The sequence below is a fragment of the Dermacentor variabilis genome, chromosome 10, assembly GCF_050947875.1.
Source record: "Dermacentor variabilis isolate Ectoservices chromosome 10, ASM5094787v1, whole genome shotgun sequence".
Lineage (NCBI taxonomy): Eukaryota > Metazoa > Arthropoda > Arachnida > Ixodida > Ixodidae > Dermacentor > Dermacentor variabilis.
In genome coordinates this window covers 35,601,195-35,622,571 of record NC_134577.1, presented here as the reverse complement: position 1 = coordinate 35,622,571, position 21,377 = coordinate 35,601,195, and the positions used below count along the sequence as shown (strand labels likewise).

At 40.4% G+C, this 21,377-nt stretch overlaps 1 long non-coding RNA gene across 1 annotated transcript; it reads left to right on the top strand.

Annotated features, from left to right (window-relative positions):
- The first annotated feature begins 15,666 nt into the window (after positions 1-15,666).
- LOC142559487 (uncharacterized) lies at positions 15,667-20,662 on the top strand. Its single transcript, XR_012823129.1, has 3 exons — positions 15,667-15,742; positions 16,735-16,849; positions 18,850-20,662. It is a non-coding gene; the product is annotated as an uncharacterized LOC142559487 (long non-coding RNA).
- The last annotated feature ends 715 nt before the right edge of the window (positions 20,663-21,377 follow it).

The following is a 21,377-nucleotide window of genomic DNA, read 5'->3' as shown; positions in this document are numbered from 1 at the left end:
AACGGGCGATAGGCTTTGTTTTTTCCTCTACAGGATTTTTCGTTAGTATATGTATTCTTCGCCTAAATAAGTGTCACTTTATGTTCGTTTGCAGAGGCAGTGATAGGTGCGTCCAGTTACATATTTTAGAAAAGTAAGAACAGGGCTGGGCAGACATTATAATGGGCTATAGGCTTGTTTTTTACTATACGGGATGGTTAATTAATTGACGTATTCTTCACCTAAATGAGTGTCAATGTATGAGCGTTTGCAGCGGTATTGATAGGTGTGTCTACTTATAGCTATTTAGATAAGTAAGAACAGAGCTGGGCAGACATTCTAACGGGCTATACGCTTACAGTTTTTTCCAATGCAGGATTTTTCGTTAATTTATGTATTCTTCGGCTAAGTAAGTGTCATTTTATGTGCGTTTGCAGAGGTATCGATAGGTGCGTCCAGTTACAGCTTATTCGAGAAGTGAGAACAGGGCTGGGCAGACATTTTAACGGGCCATAGGCCTTTGCTTTTTCCTATACAGGAGTTTCATTAGTTTATGTATTCTTCGCCTAAGTAAGTGTCAGTATATGCGGGTTTTTAGAGCTAGTGATAGGTCAGTCCAGTTACAGCTTATTAGAGAAGTAAATAAATGGCTGGAGAGACATTCGTATGGTCTATAGACTTATGTTTTATCCGCTATTTAATCCGTTATTTTTCGTTAGTATATGTGTTCTTCGCCTAAGTAAGTATCACTGTATGTGACTTTGCAGAGGCAGTGATAGATGCGTCCAGTTACAGATTTAATAGAAGTAAGAACAGGACTGGGCAAACATTCTAATGGTCTAAAGGCTTGAGTTTTTCCTATATTGGATGTTTCGTTAAATTGTGTAGTCTTAGCTATAATAAGTGTCCCTATAGGTGCGTTTGCATATGTAGTGATACATGCGTCCAGTTACAGCTTTTTAAAGAAGTAAGAACAGGGCTGGGCAGACATTTTAATGGTCTATATGCTTATGCTTTTTCCCATACGGAATTTTTCGTTAATTGATGTATTCTTCGCCTAAATAAGTGCCACTGTATGTGCGTTGGTAGAGGTAGTGATAGGTGCGTCCAGTTACAGCTTTTTAAAGAAGTAGGAACAGGACTGGGAAGACACTCGTATTGGCTATGGTCTGATGTATTTCTTGTACAGTATCTTTTTGTTAATTTATATAGCCTTCGCCTAAATAAGTGGCACTCTATGTGCGTTGACTAAGGGAGTGATTGGTGCGTCCAGTTAGAGCATATTAGAGATGTAGGAACAGGGCTGGAAAGACATTCTAACGCGCCATAGGCTTATGTTGCATCCCATACAGGATTTGTCGTTAATTTATATATTATTTGCCTGTATAAGTGTCCCTCTATGTGCGTTTGCAGAGGTAGCGATAGGTGCATCAACTTAGAGCTTTTTAGAGAAATAGGAGCAGGGCTCGGGAGACATCTTAATGGTCTGTAGGCTTATGTTTTTTCCCATTCAGAATTTTTCTTTAATTTATGTATTCTTCGCCTATATGAGTGTCACCCTAAGTGCGTTGGCTAAGGGAGTGATCGGTGCGTCCACTTACTGCTTTTTAGAGAAGCAGAAACAGGGCTGGGAAGACATTCTAATGGTCTAAAGGCTTATGTTTTGTCCTATACAGGATTTTTCGTTAATTTATGCATTCTTTGCCTAAATAAGTGTCACGATAGGTACTTTGGCAGGGTAAGTTATAGGTGCGTCCTGTTACGGCATCTTAAAGTAGTAACAGGGCTGGGAAGATATTCTAATGGTATATAGGCTCATGTTTTTTCCTATAAAGGATTTTTCGTTAATATATGTATTCTTCGCCAAAATAGGTGTCACTGTATTTCCGTTTGAAGAAGTAGTAATAGGTGCGTTTATTCAGATTTTAGAGAAGTAGGAAAAGGTCTGGGAGGACATTCTAATGGTCAGTAAGGTTATGTATTGTCTTATACAGGATTTTTCGTTAAATTACGCATTCTTGGCCTAAACAGGTGTCAATATATGTGCGTTTGCAGAGGTAGTGACAGGGGCGTCCAGATACAGCTTTTTATAAAATTAAGAACAGAGCTGGGAAGACATTTTAATGATCAAGAGGCTTATGTTGTTTCCTATACATGATTTTTCGGTAATTTATGTATTCTTTGGCTGTGTAAGTGTCACTATATGTGCGTTTGGAAAGGCAGTGATAGGTGCGTCCACTTACAGCCTAATATCGAAGTAAGAACATTGTGGGCAGACATACTATTGGTAAATAGCGTTTTGTTTTTTGCTATAGAGGATTTTCATTTTTATGTATTCTTCGCCTAAATAAGTGTCACTATATGTGCGTTTCCAGAGGTAGAGATAGGTGCGTCCAGAAAAAGCTTTTTAAAAAAGTGGGAACAGGGCTGGGAAGACATTGTAATGGTCTATAGGCATCTGTTTTTCTTATGCAAGATTTTTAGTTCATTTATGTATTCTTCACCTAAATAAGTGTCACCATATGTGCGTTTGCAGAGGTAGTGATAGGTGCGTCCAGTTACAGCTTTTTAAAGATGTTGGAACAGGGCTGGGAAGATATTCTAATTGTCTTTAGGCTTATGTTTTTTCCTATAAAGGATCTTTCGTTATATTCATGTATTCTTTGCCTGTATAAGTGTCGCTATATGTGCGTTTGCCGAGATAGCGATAGGTGCATCGAGTTACAGCTATTTAGAGAAATAGGAGAAGGGCTCGTAAGACTTTTTAATGATCTGTAGGCTTATGTTTTTTGCCATACAAGATTTTCTATTAATTTATGTATTCTTAACCTGTATAAGTGTCACTATATGTGCGTTGGCTAAGGAAGTGATTGGAGCGTCCATTTAGGGAGTTTTGGAGATGTAGGAACAGGGCTGGGAAGACATTTTAACAGGCCATAGTCTTATGTTGTTTCCTATACAGGATTTCTTGTTAATTTATTTATTCTTTGGCTGTATGCCTGTATATGTGTCACTATATGTGTGTTTGAAGAGGTAGCGATAGGTGCATCGACTTACAGCTTTTTAGAGAAATAGTAGCAGTGCTGGGAGGAACTTTGGATGGTATGTAGGCTTATGTTTCTTCCTATGCAGGATTTTTCGTTAATTTATGTATTATTCGCCTAAATAAGTGTTAATATAGGTGCGTTGGCAAAGCCATTGATAGGTGCGTTCTTTTACAGCCTTTTGAAGTAAGAACAGGGCCGTGAAGACATTCTAATGGTCCATAGTTATATGCTTTTCTCTATCAAGGATTTTCCGATAATATATGTATACTTCGCCTAAATAAGTGACACTGTATTTGCGTTTGAAAAAGTAGTGATAGGTGCGTCCCGTTTTAGCTTTGTAGAGAAATAGGAACAGGGCTGGGAAGACATTTTAATGGTCAGCAGGCTTATGTTCTTTCCTATACAGGATTTTTTTTGTTAACCTATGCGTTCTTTGCCTAAATAAGTGTCACTATATGTGCGTGTGCTGAGGTAGTGACAGGTGCGTCCAGTTACAGCTTTTTGGAGAAGTAGGAATAGGACCGGGAATACATTATAATGGTCTATAGGCCTATGTTTTTTCCTATACAGAATTTTTGTTCAATTTATGTGTGCTGCCGCTAAGTGTCAGTCAATGTGCGTTTGCAGAGGTAGTGATAGGTGAGTCCACTTACAGATTTAAGCAAATAAGAACAGGGCTGGGCAGACATTATAACGGGCCGTAGGCTTATGTTTTTTCCTATACAAGATATTTAGTTGTTTTACGTATTCTTCGCCTATATGAGTGTCACTCTATGTGCATTTGGAGAGGTAGTGATAGGTGCGTCCAGTTACAGTTTATTATAGAAGTAAGAACATTCTGGGGGGGGGGGGCAGACATTTTATTGGTCAATATCCTTATGTTTTTTCCTATACGGGATGTTCATTTTGGTGCATTCTTTGCCAAATAAGTGTCACTATATGTGCTTTTGCAGAGGTAGTGATAGGTGCGTCCGGTTACAGCATTTTAAATAAGTCAGAACAGGATTGGGAAGACATTCTAAGGGTCCATAGGCTTATCCTTTTTTCCTATAAAGGATCTTGCGTTAATTTACGTATTCTTCACCTATATAAGTGTCACTGTATTTTCGTTTGAAGAAGTAGTGATAGGTGCGTCAACTTAGATTTTTTTAGAAGTATGAACTTGGATGGGGGGGGGGGGAAGAAATTTTAATGGTGAATAGGCTTATGTTTTTTCCCTATAGAGAATTTTTCGTTAATTTATGTATTTTTTCCTAAATAGGTATCACTATATGTGCGTTAGCGGAGGTGTTGACAGGTGCGTCCAGTTACAGTTTTTGAGAGAAGTAGTGACAGGTATGAAAAGACATTCTATTGGTCTATGTTTTTTCCTAAACAGGATTTTTCGTTTATTTGTGTATTCCTCGCCTAAATTAGTGTCACTCTATATGCGTTTTCAGAGGTTGTGACAGCTGCGTCCAATTACAGCCTTTTAGAGCCGTAGGAACAGGGCTGAGAAGACATTGTAATGGTATATAGGCTTATGTTTTTCTCCCATACAAGATTTCTCGCTAATTTATGTATTCTTCGCCAAAATAGGTGTCGCTCTATGTGCATTTGTGGAGGTAGTGATGGCTGCGTCAAATTACAGCTTTCTAGAGAAGTAGGAGCAGGGCTGGAGAGAAATTCTGAAGGGCCATAGGCTTATGTATTTTCCTATGCAGGATTTTTCGTTTTTTATGTATTCTTCGCCTATATAGGTGTTACTCCGTGTGCGTTTGCAGAGGTATTGTTAGGTGCGACCAGTTACAGCTTTTTAGATAAGTAATAAGAGAGCTGGGAAGGCGTAGTAACTGGTCATAGGCTTATGTTTTTTCCTCTACAGGATCTTTAGTTATTCTTCATATTCTTCGCCCAAATAAGTGTCAATATATGTGCGTTTGCAGAGGTAGTGATAGGTGCCTCCAGTTACAGCTTTTTAAAGAAGTAGGAACAGGGCTGTGAAGACATTTTCATGGTCAATAGGCTTATGGTATTGAACATACATATTTCTTCGTTAACTTATCTATTCTTCACCTAAATATGTGTCAATCTAAGTGCGTCTCCAGAGGTAATGATAAGTGCGTTCAATTATAGATTCTACAGAAGTAGGAAAGGGTTTGGACAGACATTCTAAGGGGCTATAGGCTGACGTTTCTTCCTATACATGATTTTTCTTTATGTATTTTTCGCCTATGTGAGCGTCACTCCATGTGCGTTTGGAGAGGTAGTGATAGGTGCGGGTCCAGTTACAGCTTATTAGAGAAGTAATAACCAGGCTGGGCAGACATTCTAATGGTCTATAAGCTTTATTTTTTCCTATACAGAATAGTTCGTTAACTTATGTATTCTTCGCCTAAATATGTCTCAGTCTATGTGCGTTTGCAGAGGTAGTGACAGGCGCGTGCAATTACAGACTTTATAGAAGTAAGAACAGCACTGGGCAGACATTCTAACTGACTGTAAGCTTATGTTTTTTCCTGTAGAGGATTTTTCGCTAATTTATGTATTCTTCGTCTAAATAAGCGTCACTTTATGTGCGTTTGCATAGGTAGCGATAGGTGCGTCCAGAAAAAGCTTTTTAAAGATGTAGGAACAGGGCTGGGATGACATTGTAATGGTTTACAGGCATATGTGTTTCTTATGCAGGATTTTTAGTTAATTTATGTATTCTTCACCTAAATAAGGGTCACTATTTGTGCGTTTGCAGACGCAGTGATAAGTGCGTCTAGTTACAGCTTTTTAGAGAAGTGGGGACAGGCTTGGGACGACACTGTTATGGTCGTTAGGCTTATGTTTTTTCCTATAAAGGATCTTGCGTTATATTTATTTATTGTTCGCCTAGATAGGTGTCACTGTATGTGCGTTTGCAAAGTTAGTGATAGGTTCACCCAATTACAGAAGTAGGAACGGGCTTAGGAAGACATTCTAATTGTCTATAGATCTATGTTGTTTTGCTATACAGGATTTTTCATTATTCTTTATATTCTTCGCCTAAATAAGCGTCCCTGCATGTTCGGTTACAGAGGTGGTGATAGGTGCAGCCACTTACAGATTTTAGAAAAGTAAGAACAGGGCTGAGCAGACATTCTAACGGGGTATACACTTGTGTTTTTTCATATACACGATTTTTGTTAATTTATGTGTTCGCCTAAATAAGTGTCATTAAATGTGCGTTAGAGAGGTAGTGATAGGTGCGTTCACTTACAGCTATTTAGATGATAGGAGGGCTACGACGACATAGTAACGCGCCATGGGCTTGTTTTTCCCTATACAGGATTTTTCGCATATTTATGTATTCTTTCGATAAATAAGTGTGACTATATGTGCGTTTGCAGAGGTAGTGATAGGTGCATCCAATTACTGCTTTCTTCAAAGAAGTAGGAACAAGGCTGCAAAGAAATTCTGAAGGGCCATAGGCCTATGTTTTTTCCTATACAGGACTTTTCGTTAATTTGTGCATTCTTCACCTATATAGGTGTTACTGTATGCGTTTGCAGAGGCAGTGTAGGTGCGTGCAATTACAGACTTTATAGAAGTAACAACAAGACTGGGCAGACATTCTAACGGGCTATACGCTTATGTTTTTCTTATACAGGATTTTTCGTTAATATATGTATTCTTCGTCTAAATAAGCGTCACTATCTGTGCGCTTGCATAGGGAGCTATAGGTGCGTCCAGTCATAGCTTTTTAGAGAAGTAGGAACAGGGCTGGGCAGACATTTATGTGGTCGTTTGGCTTATGTTTTTTCCTATACAGGATTTTTTGTTAATTTATGCAGTCTTCGCCTAAATATGTGTTACTATATGTGCGTTTGCAGAGGTACTGATAGGTGCGCCAACTTACAGATTTTAGAGAAATGAGAAAAGGACCGGACAGACATTCTAACGGGCGATAGGCTTTGTTTTTTCCTCTACAGGATTTTTCGTTAGTATATGTATTCTTCGCCTAAATAAGTGTCACTTTATGTTCGTTTGCAGAGGCAGTGATAGGTGCGTCCAGTTACATATTTTAGAAAAGTAAGAACAGGGCTGGGCAGACATTATAATGGGCTATAGGCTTGTTTTTTACTATACGGGATGGTTAATTAATTGACGTATTCTTCACCTAAATGAGTGTCAATGTATGAGCGTTTGCAGCGGTATTGATAGGTGTGTCTACTTATAGCTATTTAGATAAGTAAGAACAGAGCTGGGCAGACATTCTAACGGGCTATACGCTTACAGTTTTTTCCAGTACAGGATTTTTCGTTAATTTATGTATTCTTCGGGTAAGTAAGTGTCATCCTATGTGCGTTTGCAGAGGTATCGATAGGTGCGTCCAGTTACAGCTTATTCGAGAAGTGAGAACAGGGCTGGGCAGACATTTTAACGGGCCATAGGCCTTTGCTTTTTCCTATACAGGAGTTTCATTAGTTTATGTATTCTTCGCCTAAGTAAGTGTCAGTATATGCGGGTTGTTTAGAGCTAGTGATAGGTCAGTCCAGTTACCGCTTATTAGAGAAGTAAATACATGGCTGGACAGACATTCGTATGGTCTATAGACTTATGTTTTATCCGCTATTTAATCCGTTATTTTTCGTTAGTATATGTGTTCTTCGCCTAAGTAAGTATCACTGTATGTGACTTTGCAGAGGCAGTGATAGATGCGTCCAATTACAGATTTAATAGAAGTAAGAACAGGACTGGGCAAACATTCTAATGGTCTAAAGGCTTGAGTTTTTCCTATATTGGATGTTTCGTTAAATTGTGTAGTCTTAGCTATAATAAGTGTCCCTATAGGTGCGTTTGCATAGGTAGTGATACATGCGTCCAGTTACAGCTTTTTAAAGAAGTAAGAACAGGGCTGGGCAGACATTTTAATGGTCTATATGCTTATGCTTTTTCCCATACGGAATTTTTCGTTAATTGATGTATTCTTCGCCTAAATAAGTGCCACTGTATGTGCGTTGGTAGAGGTAGTGATAGGTGCGTCCAGTTACAGCTTTTTAAAGAAGTAGGAACAGGACTGGGAAGACACTCGTATTGGCTATGGTCTGATGTATTTCTTGTACAGTATCTTTTTGTTAATTTATATAGCCTTCGCCTAAATAAGTGGCACTCTATGTGCGTTGACTAAGGGAGTGATTGGTGCGTCCAGTTAGAGCATATTAGAGATGTAGGAACAGGGCTGGAAAGACATTCTAACGCGCCATAGGCTTATGTTGCATCCCATACAAGATTTGTCGTTAATTTATATATTATTTGCCTGTATAAGTGTCACTCTATGTGCGTTTGCAGAGGTAGCGATAGGTGCATCAACTTAGAGCTTTTTAGAGAAATAGGAGCAGGGCTCGGGAGACATCTTAATGGTCTGTAGGCTTATGTTTTTTCCCATTCAGAATTTTTCTTTAATTTATGTATTCTTCGCCTATATGAGTGTCACCCTAAGTGCGTTGGCTAAGGGAGTGATCGGTGCGTCCACTTACTGCTTTTTAGAGAAGCAGAAACAGGGCTGGGAAGACATTCTAATGGTCTAAAGGCTTATGTTTTGTCCTATACAGGATTTTTCGTTAATTTATGCATTCTTTGCCTAAATAAGTGTCACGATAGGTACTTTGGCAGGGTAAGTTATAGGTGCGTCCTGTTACGGCATCTTAAAGTAGTAACAGGGCTGGGAAGATATTCTAATGGTATATAGGCTCATGTTTTTTCCTATAAAGAATTTTTCGTTAATATATGTATTCTTCGCCAAAATAGATGTCACTGTATTTGCGTTTGAAGAAGTAGTAATAGGTGCGTTCATTCAGATTTTAGAGAAGTAGGAAAAGGGCTGGGAGGACATTCTAATGGTCAGTAAGGTTATGTATTGTTTTATACAGGATTTTTCGTTAAATTACGCATTCTTGGCCTAAACAGGTGTCAATATATGTGCGTTTGCAGAGGTAGTGACAGGGGCGTCCAGATACAGCTTTTTATAAAATTAAGAACAGAGCTGGGAAGACATTTTAATGATCAAGAGGCTTATGTTGTTTCCTATACATGATTTTTCGGTAATTTATGTATTCTTTGCCTGTGTAAGTGTCACTATATGTGCGTTTGGAAAGGCAGTGATAGATTCGTCCACTTACAGCCTAATATCGAAGTAAGAACATTGTGGGCAGACATACTATTGGTAAATAGCGTTTTGTTTTTTGCTATAGAGGATTTTCATTTTTATGTATTCTTCGCCTAAATAAGTGTCACTATATGTGCGTTTCCAGAGGTAGAGATAGGTGCGTCCAGAAAAAGCTTTTTAAAGAAGTGGGAACAGGGCTGGGAAGACATTGTAATGGTCTATAGGCATCTGTTTTTCTTATGCAGGATTTTTAGTTAATTTATGTATTCTTCACCTAAATAAGTGTCACCATATGTGCGTTTGCAGAGGTAGTGATAGGTGCGTCCAGTTACAGCTTTTTGAAGATGTTGGAACAGGGCTGGGAAGATATTCTAATTGTCTTTAGGCTTATGTTTTTTCCTATAAAGGATCTTTCGTTATATTCATGTATTCTTTGCCTGTATAAGTGTCACTATATGTGCGTTTGCCGAGATAGCGATAGGTGCATCGAGTTACAGCTATTTAGAGAAATAGGAGAAGGGCTGGGAAGACTTTTTAATGATCTGTAGGCTTATGTTTTTTGCCATACAAGATTTTCTATTAATTTATGTATTCTTCACCTGTATAAGTGTCACTATATGTGCGTTGGCTAAGGAAGTGATTGGAGCGTCCATTTAGGGAGTTTTGGAGATGTAGGAACAGGGCTGGGAAGACATTTTAACAGGCCATAGTCTTATGTTGTTTCCTATACAGGATTTCTCGTTAATTTATTTATTCTTTGGCTGTATGCCTGCATATGTGTCACTATATGTGTGTTTGAAGAGGTAGCGATAGGTGCATCGACTTACAGCTTTTTAGAGAAATAGTAGCAGTGCTGGGAGGAACTTTGGATGGTATGTAGGCTTATGTTTCTTCCTATGCAGGATTTTTCGTTAATTTATGTATTATTCGCCTAAATAAGTGTTAATATAGGTGCGTTGGCAAAGCCATTGATAGGTGCGTTCTTTTACAGCCTTTTGAAGTAAGAACAGGGCCGTGAAGACATTCTAATGGTCCATAGTTATATGCTTTTCTCTATCAAGGATTTTCCGATAATATATGTATACTTCGCCTAAATAAGTGACACTGTATTTGCGTTTGAAAAAGTAGTGATAGGTGCGTCCCGTTTTAGCTTTGTAGAGAAATAGGAACAGGGCTGGGAAGACATTTTAATGGTCAGCAGGCTTATGTTCTTTCCTATACAGGATTTTTTTGTTAACCTATGCGTTCTTTGCCTAAATAAGTGTCACTATATGTGCGTGTGCTGAGGTAGTGACAGGTGCGTCCAGTTACAGCTTTTTGGAGAAGTAGGAATAGGACCGGGAATACATTATAATGGTCTGTAGGCCTATGTTTTTTCCTGTACAGAATTTTTTTTTAATTTATGTGTGCTGCCGCTAAGTAAGTGTCACTCAACGTGCGTTTGCAGAGGTAGTGATAGGTGAGTCCACTTACATATTTAAGCAAATAAGAACAGGGCTGCGCAGACATTATAACGGGCCATAGGCTTATGTTTTTTCCTATACAAGATATTTAGTTTTTTTACGTATTCTTCGCCTATATGAGTGTCAATCTATGTGCATTTGGAGAGATAGTGATAGGTGCGTCCAGTTAAAGTTTATTATAGAAGTAAGAACATTCTGGGGGGGGGGGCAGACATTTTATTGGTCAATTGCCCTATGTTTTTTCGTATACGGGATGTTCATTTGGATACATTCTTTGCCTAAACAAGTGTCACTATATGTGCGTTTGCAGAGGTAGTGATAGGTGCGTCCGGTTACAGCTTTTTAAAGATGTTGGAACAGGATTGGGAAGACACTCTAAGGGTCCATAAGCTTATGCTTTTTTCCTATAAAGGATCTTGCGTTAATTTACGTATTCTTCACCTATATAAGTGTCACTGTATTTGCGTTTGAAGAAGTAGTGATAGGTGCGTCAACTTAGATTTTTTTTGGAAGTATGAACTGGGGAGGGGGGGGGGAAGAAATTTTAATGGTGAATAGGCTTATGTTTTTTCCCTATAGAGCATTTTTCGTTAATTTATGTATTTTTTTTCTAGATATGTGTCAGTCTATGTGAATTTGCAGAGGTAGTGACAGGTGCGTGCAATTACAGATATTATAGAACTAAGAACAGCACTGGGTAGAGATTCTAACTGGCTATAAGCTTCTGTTTTTTCCTATACATGATTTTTCTTTATTTTATGTATTTCTTGCCTATGTGAGCGTCACTCCATGTGCGTTTGGAGAGGTAGTGATATGTGCGTCCAGTTACAGCTTATTAGAGAAGTAAGAACCGGGCTGGGCAGACATTCTGATGGTCTATAAGCTTTATTTTTTTTATATAGAATAGTTCGTTAATTTATGTATTCTTCGCCTAAATATGTGTCAATCTATGTGTCTTTGCAGATGTAGTGACAGGTGCGTGCAATTACAGACTTTATAGAAGTAAGAACAGCACTGGGCAGACATTCTAACTGACTATAAGCTTATGTTTTTTCCTATACGTGATTTTTCGCTAACTTATGTATTCTTCGTCTAAATAAGTGTCACTATATGTGCGTTTGCATAGGTAGCGATAGGTGTGTCCAGTCACAGCTTCTTAGATAAGTGGGAGCAGGGCTGGGAAGACATTGTAAAGGTCTACAGGCTTATGTTTTTCCCTATACAGGATTTTTCGTTATATTTATGTATTCTTCGCCTCAATAAGTGTCACTGTTTCTGCGTTTGTTGAGGTAGTGATAGGTGCTTCCAGTGACCACTTATTAGAGAAGTAAAAACAGGGCTGGGTTTTACGTTTTACAGGCCATAGAATTAGGTTTTTTTTTTCTATACAGGATCTTTCGTTTATTTATGCATTCTTGGCCTAAATAAGTCTCACGATATGCGCGTTTGCAGTGGTAGTGACAGATGCGCCAAGTTACAGCTTTTTAAAGTAGAAACAGGGCTGGGAAGACATTCTAATGGTTAATAAGCCTATGTTTTTTCCCAAACAAGATTTTTGGTTAATTTATGTATTCTTCGCCTAGATAGGTGTCACTGCATGTCTGTTTGCAAAGATAGTGGTAGGTTCGTCCAATTACAGATTTTACAGAAGTAGGAACGGGGCTAGGAAGACATTCTAATTGTCTATAGACCTATGTTTCTTGCTATACAGAATTTCTCGTTATTGTTTATATTATTCGCCTAGATAAGTGTCCCGATCTGTGCGCTTGCGCATGTAGTGATAGGTGCGTCCACTTACAGATTTTAGAAAAGTAGGAACAGGGCTGGGCAGACATATAAATGGTCTTTTGGCTTATGTTTTTTCCTATACAGGATTTTTCGTTAATTTATGCAGTCGTCGCCTAAATATGTTTCTATATGCGCCTTTGCAGAGGTACTGGTAGGTGCGTCCACTTACAGATATTAGAGAAATGAGAAGAGGGCTGGACAGACATTCTAACGGGCGATAGGCTTTGTTTTTTTCCTATACAGGATTTTTCGTTAACATATGCATTCTTCGCCTAAGTAGGTGTCACTGTATGTTCGTTTACAGAGGTAGTGATAGGTGCGTCCAGTTATAGGTGTGTCCAGCTATAGGATTATGTTTTTTCCTGCGCAGGATTTTTCGTTAATTTATGTATTCTTCTTTTAAATAAGTACCTCTGTATGTGGATTTGTATAGGTAGTGATAGGTGCGTCCAGTTACATATTTTAGAGAAGTAAGAACAGGGCTTGGCAGAAATTATAACGGGCTATAGGCTTGTTTCTTCCTATACAGGATTGTTAATTGATTGACGTACTCTTCACCTAAATGAGTGTCAATGTATGAGAGTTTGCAGAGGTGTTGATAGGTGCGTCTACTTACAGCTTTTTAGATAAGTAAGAACAGGGCTGGGCAGACATTCTAATGGACTGTAGGCTTATGTTTTTTCTATACAGAATTTTTTGTTAATTAATGTGTTCTTCGAGTAAATAGGTATCAATATATTTGCGTTTGCAGAGGTAGTGATAGGTGCATCCAATTACAATTTTTAGAGAAGTCAGAGCAGGGCTGTGAAGACATTGTAACAGGCTATAGTACCTTGTTTTTCCCGCGACAAACATGTTTCCTTACTTGGTCCATTTTTCGGGTAGATGAGTTTCACTCCTAGAGCTTGCAAAGGCAGTGATATGTGGGTCAAGTTGCGGTTTTTTAGCGATGTATAAAGAGGCCTGCGCAGACATTCTAACGGGGCATGTGCTTATGTTTTTTCTGCGATAATCATTTTTTGTTAATTCTAGCATTATTCGCCTAAGTTAGAATCACTATGAGTGCATTCACAAAGGTTGTCATATGTGCGTCCAGTTACAGCTTTTTTAGAGAAATGAGAAGAGGGCTTAGCGGACATTCTAATTGACTAGACGCAGATTTTTTTTTTTTTCTTCTGCGAGCAGCATGTTTCGTACATTCTTGTATTCTTCGTTTGAAATGGTGCCACGGTATGTGCATTTGCAGTGGTAGGGATATGTGGGTCCAGTTAATGGTGTTGGAAAAGTCAGAACAGGGCTATGCTGACCTTTTTATGGGCTATTGGCTCATGTGTTCTCCTCGACAAGGATATTTTCTCAATTCGTGTATTCTTCGCCCAAATGAGTGTCAGCATATATGCATTTGCAGGGGTAATTATATGTGCGTCCAGTAACAGATTTTCGCAGTATTGAAAATGGGGCTGTGCGGATATCCTAAGCGACTGTAGGATTATGCTCTTTCCGCGAAAAGCAATTTTGCCAAATTGTGCTATTATCCCGTGAAATTAGTGTCGCTATGTGCATTTGCAGCAGTAGTTATTAGTGTGTCCAGTTTGAACTTCACACAAGCGAGAACAGGGCTGTGCGGACATTCTCACAAGCGATGTGCGTATGTTTCTTCCGCGGAAAACAACTTTCGCAAATTCATCTGTTCTTCGCTTGTGTCCCTTCGCGGGTATTAACAGAGGTAGTTATATGTGCGTGCAGTATAAGTTTTCGTTAGAAAAGTGAGAAAACAGCGTCGCGGACATTCTAAAGGGCTTAATGTGCTTTTTCCACTATAAGAAATCTTCGCAATCGTATGTAGTTTTCGCTCAAATGCGATCCGAACAACCCTTTTTTCCTGTAAATGCCCTTTCCTTGGTCATGATCACCTGCGACCAATTTTCTGTGATATATGTTAGCCTAGATGCTTAATACCTTTCGCGAATTTCGTTCTTTGGCTAGGCTATTGAAGATTACTATAGTCTTCTGTATGTTAATCTTCAAACTTATTATTTAATTCTTCTCGGTCAGTCATACCAGAGCGTCTTACTTTACCATCAATACCTATACCCATAACAAACAAATATAAGGTCACGTACATGTGAAAATGTCGGCACCGAACTGTTAGACGCGTATAACCAGGAATTGATCCTTGTAGCAAAACTCATCGCATGGACCCTAGTTTATAGGCGGCGTGATTGGAAGGTGAAATCAGTAACGGTCAACAATCAGTCGGCAGGCATTACGTAGAGAAAAGTGTAACCTTTATTAATTAATGATCCCTTGATCATGAGCCAATTGTCAAGTGAATATGTTGGTAGCGCCGAACTTCTAGGCATGCCGAATGCTCATGGAAACTAAAATCTTGCATTATTTGAAGCATCAACTATGGTGAGAGAGATAGTTAAGGCAAAAAAGAAAAATGGTGGTGGGTTTCTCATGCGTTGGCGTCATGTGACACCGGTTCTTGTGTGAGTTAAGGACTAGCGATATCATTGAGTTGATGGTTTAGGCTTCTGCGCAAACTGTAATTTTGCACTTTATTGCAGCGTTTTCCCACGTGTGAACACTGCTGTTTCTTGCCCCATCTGGCCAGTGGCCTCGCCATAATTGTCAATCTACAAAGGCACCTTGAGGACCTTGCTACTCGATTATATTTTGCAAGGTTATTTTTTCTACAAACTAAATAGTAACTCAATGTTTATAACGTTAAAAAATTCAAGTGAACCGGGTTCGACCTCAAGGGCATAAACTCTAGCAAACAAAGTAAGTGTCACGGCTTTTGAAATGTTGCGAATTAAGAACATCGTAAATAGTACCAACAAGGAAATATAGAATATTGCCAACTCAGTGTTTATGGATTCACACTTCCCTCACTAATTATTATAGTTGGTGAAACAGCCATAGAAATGGAACAGGCCACTAGGAGGCTGCATTTATGCTATGCATTGAGTTTCAGTGTCGGTGAGCAACAATGAAACAAAGCAATGGACAACCAAGATGTTGCTTGGGGAATTTCAGTGAAGCGTTCGGCTAAATGCAGAGCAGTCAGTATCACCGAACAATTCAGCGAGAAGCATGCAGAACGCTGTGACGACCATAACTGTCAAAACGTAATATATATGAAGCGTGGATCAACATTAATGGAGTAGGTGGCAGGAGGGCAAATTGAATTCACCCATATTATCGTGTGAGTGTTAATGCTGTTTTGATTAAATAAAATAGTTTGCAGGCCTGTTGCGGAGCACGCAGGAAGCTGTCTGTCGGGCTGGAGGAAGCAGCTGATGTATTTGTTGCAAACTGAGATCTCCGTGATAGGCACAAAGGTAAGATATGTGCGAACCATTCCTTGCGGACTTTTAACACAGCAGTCTGATCGGTATCATTGATTGGTACTAATGCACGTGGTATTGAGGGTGTGCGAATATTCGAAAATTTTGAATAACAATTTCGTTATTTTCCTATTCAATACAGTCTTCTATTCTAATCGTAACTCTTTCTTAGTACGAATAGCTTTCGAATATATCTCGTGTATATTTAAAGTGGTAACTATGCGATCAAATCTAATATTCTAGCTGCACTACGGTAATGTTTGTTCCCTCAGTCATATTAATCATACGAGTGAAGTTACGCAATAGAGCAGGCTACGTAACTCGAGGAGCCAGATTATACCGCCTTTGACAACTTAATGTTGTCAAAGCTGATGAACTGATATTTTGCCTTGGATATGATGTATTCAATGCTGTTGTACAACCTTTCGTTGATATCTCGTGAGACGTACATCTTTTCTCGCCAAACTGGAATGAGAAAGACATTGGTGGGAATCACTGCTGCTGTAGGTGACGGAGACGCCAGTCAATTTTCACAGCTTGTGTCAGAATGGCGGGAAAGTATAGTAAATGGAGTTGTTACTATAAGCAATTTGCTTAATTTTCCTCATGGTCTTGCTCTCTTAGAACATCATCATCCCTGGTTATCAGCAGCACCGTAGTATTCCAGTATACCTGTTTTCATGTAAACAAGTTCGTTAAAGATCGCCCCTGGTTGATATTGCAATTCTGTCTCATCAGCAATGTTACTTGAAGAGGCACGGATCATATCCAAAACATATTGGCAAGTGGTATTAGCTAACAAAATGTAGTGCCAACAAGGTAATTTGTTATTTACCGAAATAGATGAATCAAGGTATGACAGGCACGAAATTACCTCTGACTGCGCTGTAACGTGAATGTAGCTGTTTAGCGCGGTCAATGAATCAATATGCTCAGGAAGACACGTATGCTGCGATTCTCACTCTGGCCTTGGTGTCACTCCCCAGGTCCACCTGGCTCCTGGAGCAGCGAGGTGAACAGCGTCCGCTGCTGAATACTCATATCGGGCCGCATGTGACAGTTGCGAGCAACGTGGGAGACAGTGCTCCAGCCTTACCGGTGGTAAGAACCGTCTGCGCGCAATCGGCTGCACGACTTTGGACGGCCGCCGGCCATGATGTCCAACAGGGCGCAACCTTCTTGTTCTGCACATTGAACCTATGTTGTTTAAGTGGATAGGCCGCTCATATGCGCCGATATGTATGTTTCACTACGTTTTGACATCATTTAATGTTAGCGATGTGCCGTTTCCACAATATTTAAAGCTAACAATTACCGATCTGTGGCTGTAGATGTCGATGCAAACAAATGCACCGCCTTGGTTAATCGGACGCACTAGGTTGCGGTTTAGGGGGTATTAAATCTGCGAAATTCCTAAAGAAGGTGTAAAAGGGATGCAAGAAAGCGAGTTACAAGTGCGCAAATCAGCCACAATAAACTCCAAGGCAGCCGCGTCGGCAAACGGCCCTCAGTGTGCCTTTAAAGGCCGCACTATACTCACAAAAGCGTGCGTAGCTTTGCTCATCCAGTGCGACATGGCTTCCAGGTACGATATGGTACCCAGGAGAAACCAATTGCGATCTACGAAACGCATAACCGACGCACGTTCGAGACGTAACGGGTGAAAGTAACGGGTGAAAGCCCCGGCCCCCTTCCAAAGTGTTGCCAGCGACATGCGACAGTGGGCAGCAGAGCCGAGTGAAAAAGGCAGATTATTAACGAAAGCATGCTGTAAACTATTTTTCTCTTCTGAGCTGGAAATTTTCCGTCTAATTTTCAGCTTCGGAATGATTTGCTAGTACTGAACTTCATAAAGTACAATTGTGGGCGCCATCAGCGTAAACTCAAACGTGAACAATTCTGAAACTATTCAAACATACTGTTCCATTTCAACGTTCACCTGCATTTGTAAATGTGCTTTAAATTAAGATTCCAAAACGAACGATCGTGACCGCTACTTCATGCTTATAAACAGGCTGCATAGTAAATAGACTCCAAACAAATAGGTTAGCAGGCATTCCAATCGGTAGTTTCTGGTAATGTTGCTCCTTATGCTCGTGGTACAAGGATTGAAAGATGAAATATAGCCGATTTACAAAATGTATGCCTTCATGTTAACAGCATCGAATTTGTGGACTGCATATGAAACATTTCGTTAAGCTAGCTTGATGTGTCCCTTGAAATCGGAGCATATAAGAAGCACTCATCTCTGTGTCAGATTTCAGATATCGTTTCAATTCATTACTTAGGCTTACACATATGAGAAACTTTGGCTGCCTTCACAAAGCGGTAGTACGCCATTACCAGGTCAATAATAGAAATATTCAGAGCTGTTTGCTGTTAATAAGACGGGCCATAAGAAGGTTTATAGTTGTAGGCAAGAAATGTACCGCATGGAGCACGTGGGTTGCACTGCGTGCAGGTCACCGAACGTCAACTATACGCACGTGCTCTCGCGCGAGAACTTTCCGGCGTTCTAAGGTTCAGATAAGGTCTCTTTGTCTAGTTAGTATGAACGGTACCATTTGTATCCTTGCTTGATGAAGATCATAATTGTGATTATAAGTATTTTTTTCGTAGAGAGCTTAGGGCATGTTCTCATTTTTCGCGTGCTATGGGGCGTTGTATTTTGAGTGTCACTTTCCTTTCTACCCCACATATGCATATTATGCATTTTTTTTCTGTATAGTTGTCACCGGTACCTTCTCATTAACAACGTAAAGTCCCCCTTACACATTGTTCCGATGAGAAGCCTGCAAGGTACTGTAAATAAATAAATAAATAAATAAATAAATAAATAAATAAATAAATAAATAAATAAATAAATAAATAAATAAATAAATAAACAGCTCTACAGTTATTTTAGATCCATGGTTGGCACCCCGTACGCTGCTCTAAGTACCAGTATCCGTAAATTTCCTCTTACCACTGTCCATAGCACCGACTGTCTATTGAACAATATGCAAATTCCGGAAAACTGAGTAAAACACGCCACAAGCATTTTTTTTCTCCCTGAAGGTGTTGCCAGTCCTCTCATCATTTTTATTTTTTTACATTTCCAGAGCAGCGTGCTCACCGTAAGTGGCGATGATGGCTAAAATGGCCGCACAATGGACTTGGAACGACAATCCCTCGATCGGGAGCAACTTGGGGCGAGACCGCCGAACAGCCGTTGACCCAGGCTGGAGACGCTCAGCTCGAACGTCAGGTCTCGAACCTGCTGTCAGAGTGGCCAGATTTATCGTCACGAGAACGAGGCAATTCACACCATTGCTGGAAATTCCGACAAACGCGTGGTTACGCACAAACACACAAATAAAAAGACTCAAAACAGCGCTGGCCACAAGGCCAGAAGACGACGACGACGGCGACGTTTAGCGCCGATGACGTGCAAGAGGACTCACGCTTCACGTACCACGAGTCCAACTAATGAGTATTTGCGGGGTAGATATTCGGTAGCCCCAGGAGAACTTGGGGCGGGTAATCGAAATAGAGCATCGGTAACACACAGGCTTACCAACTTACGAAGTTACCAAGTTGGTAATGGCAGAGAAAACGCAAGGAGTGAAACGTTGGTGGACGGCATGAATAGCCCAAAGAACGGGAAAGCCACGCACGACGGCAAAATTTGATGTTCAGGGCAGCGTATTCTATTCGCGCAATGTGTTTTTCCACCAAGTCACCGATGTGTTTCGGGACCCTTTTAACCCTGTACTGCACAACGCAGATTCTGTATAGTGCGCCGTTTGAGACTTCGTAATTGGAATTTGCGCACGTGAAACACAAGTAGTGATAATTCATAACCAGGCTATCTTTACGTCCACTACATGACGAATGCCTCTCCCAGCGATCTCCCATTATCGCTATCCTGCGCCAGCTATTTCCAACTTCCGCCTGCGAATTTTCTCATTATCCCATCTACGACTGCGCTTCCCTTTTCTTGGCACCCATTTCGTAACCATTACGGTCCACCGGTTATCGATTCTATGCATTACATAGCCAGTCCAGCTCCCTTCTTTGTCTTAATGCCGATTACAATAGCGGCTATCCTTGTTTACCCTCTGATCCACAGCGCTCTTTTCTTGTCTCTTAACGTTACGCCTAACATTATTCGTCCCATTGCTCTTTCCCCGGTCTTGTGCTCGAGCTTCTCTGTCAACCTACAAGTGTCGGCCCCATATGTTGTCACAGGTAGAATGCACTGATTGTAGATCTTTCTTTTCTGCGATAGTGTTACGCTCCAAATGAGGACCTGGCAATGCCTGCCGTACGCACTCCAACCCATTTTTACTCTTCTGTAATTTTCCTTCTCTTGATCAGTGTCCCCTGTGAATATTGAGCTAGGTAAACAGACTGCTTCACAGCCTCTAGAGGCGGACTGGCGATCCTGAACTTTCGTTCCCTTGCCAGGCTATTGATCGTTATCTTTGACTTCTGATATTAATCTTCAACTCCACTATTGGAATTTTTCTGTTAAGGTCCGCTATCATTTGTTGTAATCCTTTCCCAGTGTTGTTTAACAGGACGTTGTCTGGAAACCGAAAGTTGCCGAGATCTTCGCCGTTGATCCTCACTCCTAGGCCCTTTCCACTTCAACAGCTTGCGTACTACTTCCATACATGCAGTGAATGTCATTGGAGAAATTGTCTCCTTGCCTAACCCCTGTCCTGATAGGCGTCTTTCTACTTTTCATGTGGAGAACCGAGGTAGCTGTGGAATCTTTTTAAATCTTTCCGAAGATATTCACGTATGCCTCCTGTACTCCTTCATTACGTAATATCTCCATGAAAATGCATTTGTTTCCGTGGAGATACCAGCAGTCATATGAAAGCCTTGTAGACAGGTTGATTGCACTCTGCAGATTTCTCCATTACCCCGATGATGATGATGATGGGGGACGGATCCGTCGTAGAACATATCTTCCCGAAGCCAGCCTGGCTTGTTGCGTTACTGAAGTATTGGAAATAATCTTCGTGAACTGGCTGGAGCCAAGTGTCTGTTGTGATTAGGTTAGGAATCTAACTACAAACTACTGGGCTAGCTATCTTAACCCATTCTATTCACGAGAAACGTGCCCTCTATGGCGAGAAATCGAGGAAGTTCGACGAATTCGATGTTAAGCTGTGTATGGGCATTACAGGGTTAAATACTCCCCAGCAATACTTGCTGTTCGAAGTGCGCAGCTACACTGGCTCAAGCTCTGCAAAGTCAGTATTCGAAGACTTCAGCAACCGGAGGCCTCGTAAGCACACAACGAAGCCTGGTCTGACATGTTACTTCTACTGCCATTCAGAGCGAATCTTTAAGACGTACCACAGGTTAAGTACGTAAAAAAAAAATCTCTCTATGACTTGTGCCGCGCGCCTTTCAACTGGCGCCTATCGATTGTGTAGCCGACAAAGATAAGCGATCGCCGTATAAGATTGAAGAGCCGCTCCAATTGACGGTTAGTTCAGCGCTTGCAACCAAACAAACTCGTTACGTACGAAAAAAAAAATTGCTTTCTCGTCTCCACGCATGGTCTCAACGTTAGTGTTTCTGTGGTTTACGTGCGCTATGGTAGTGAACGGTATTTGGCCAGTTCAACGTT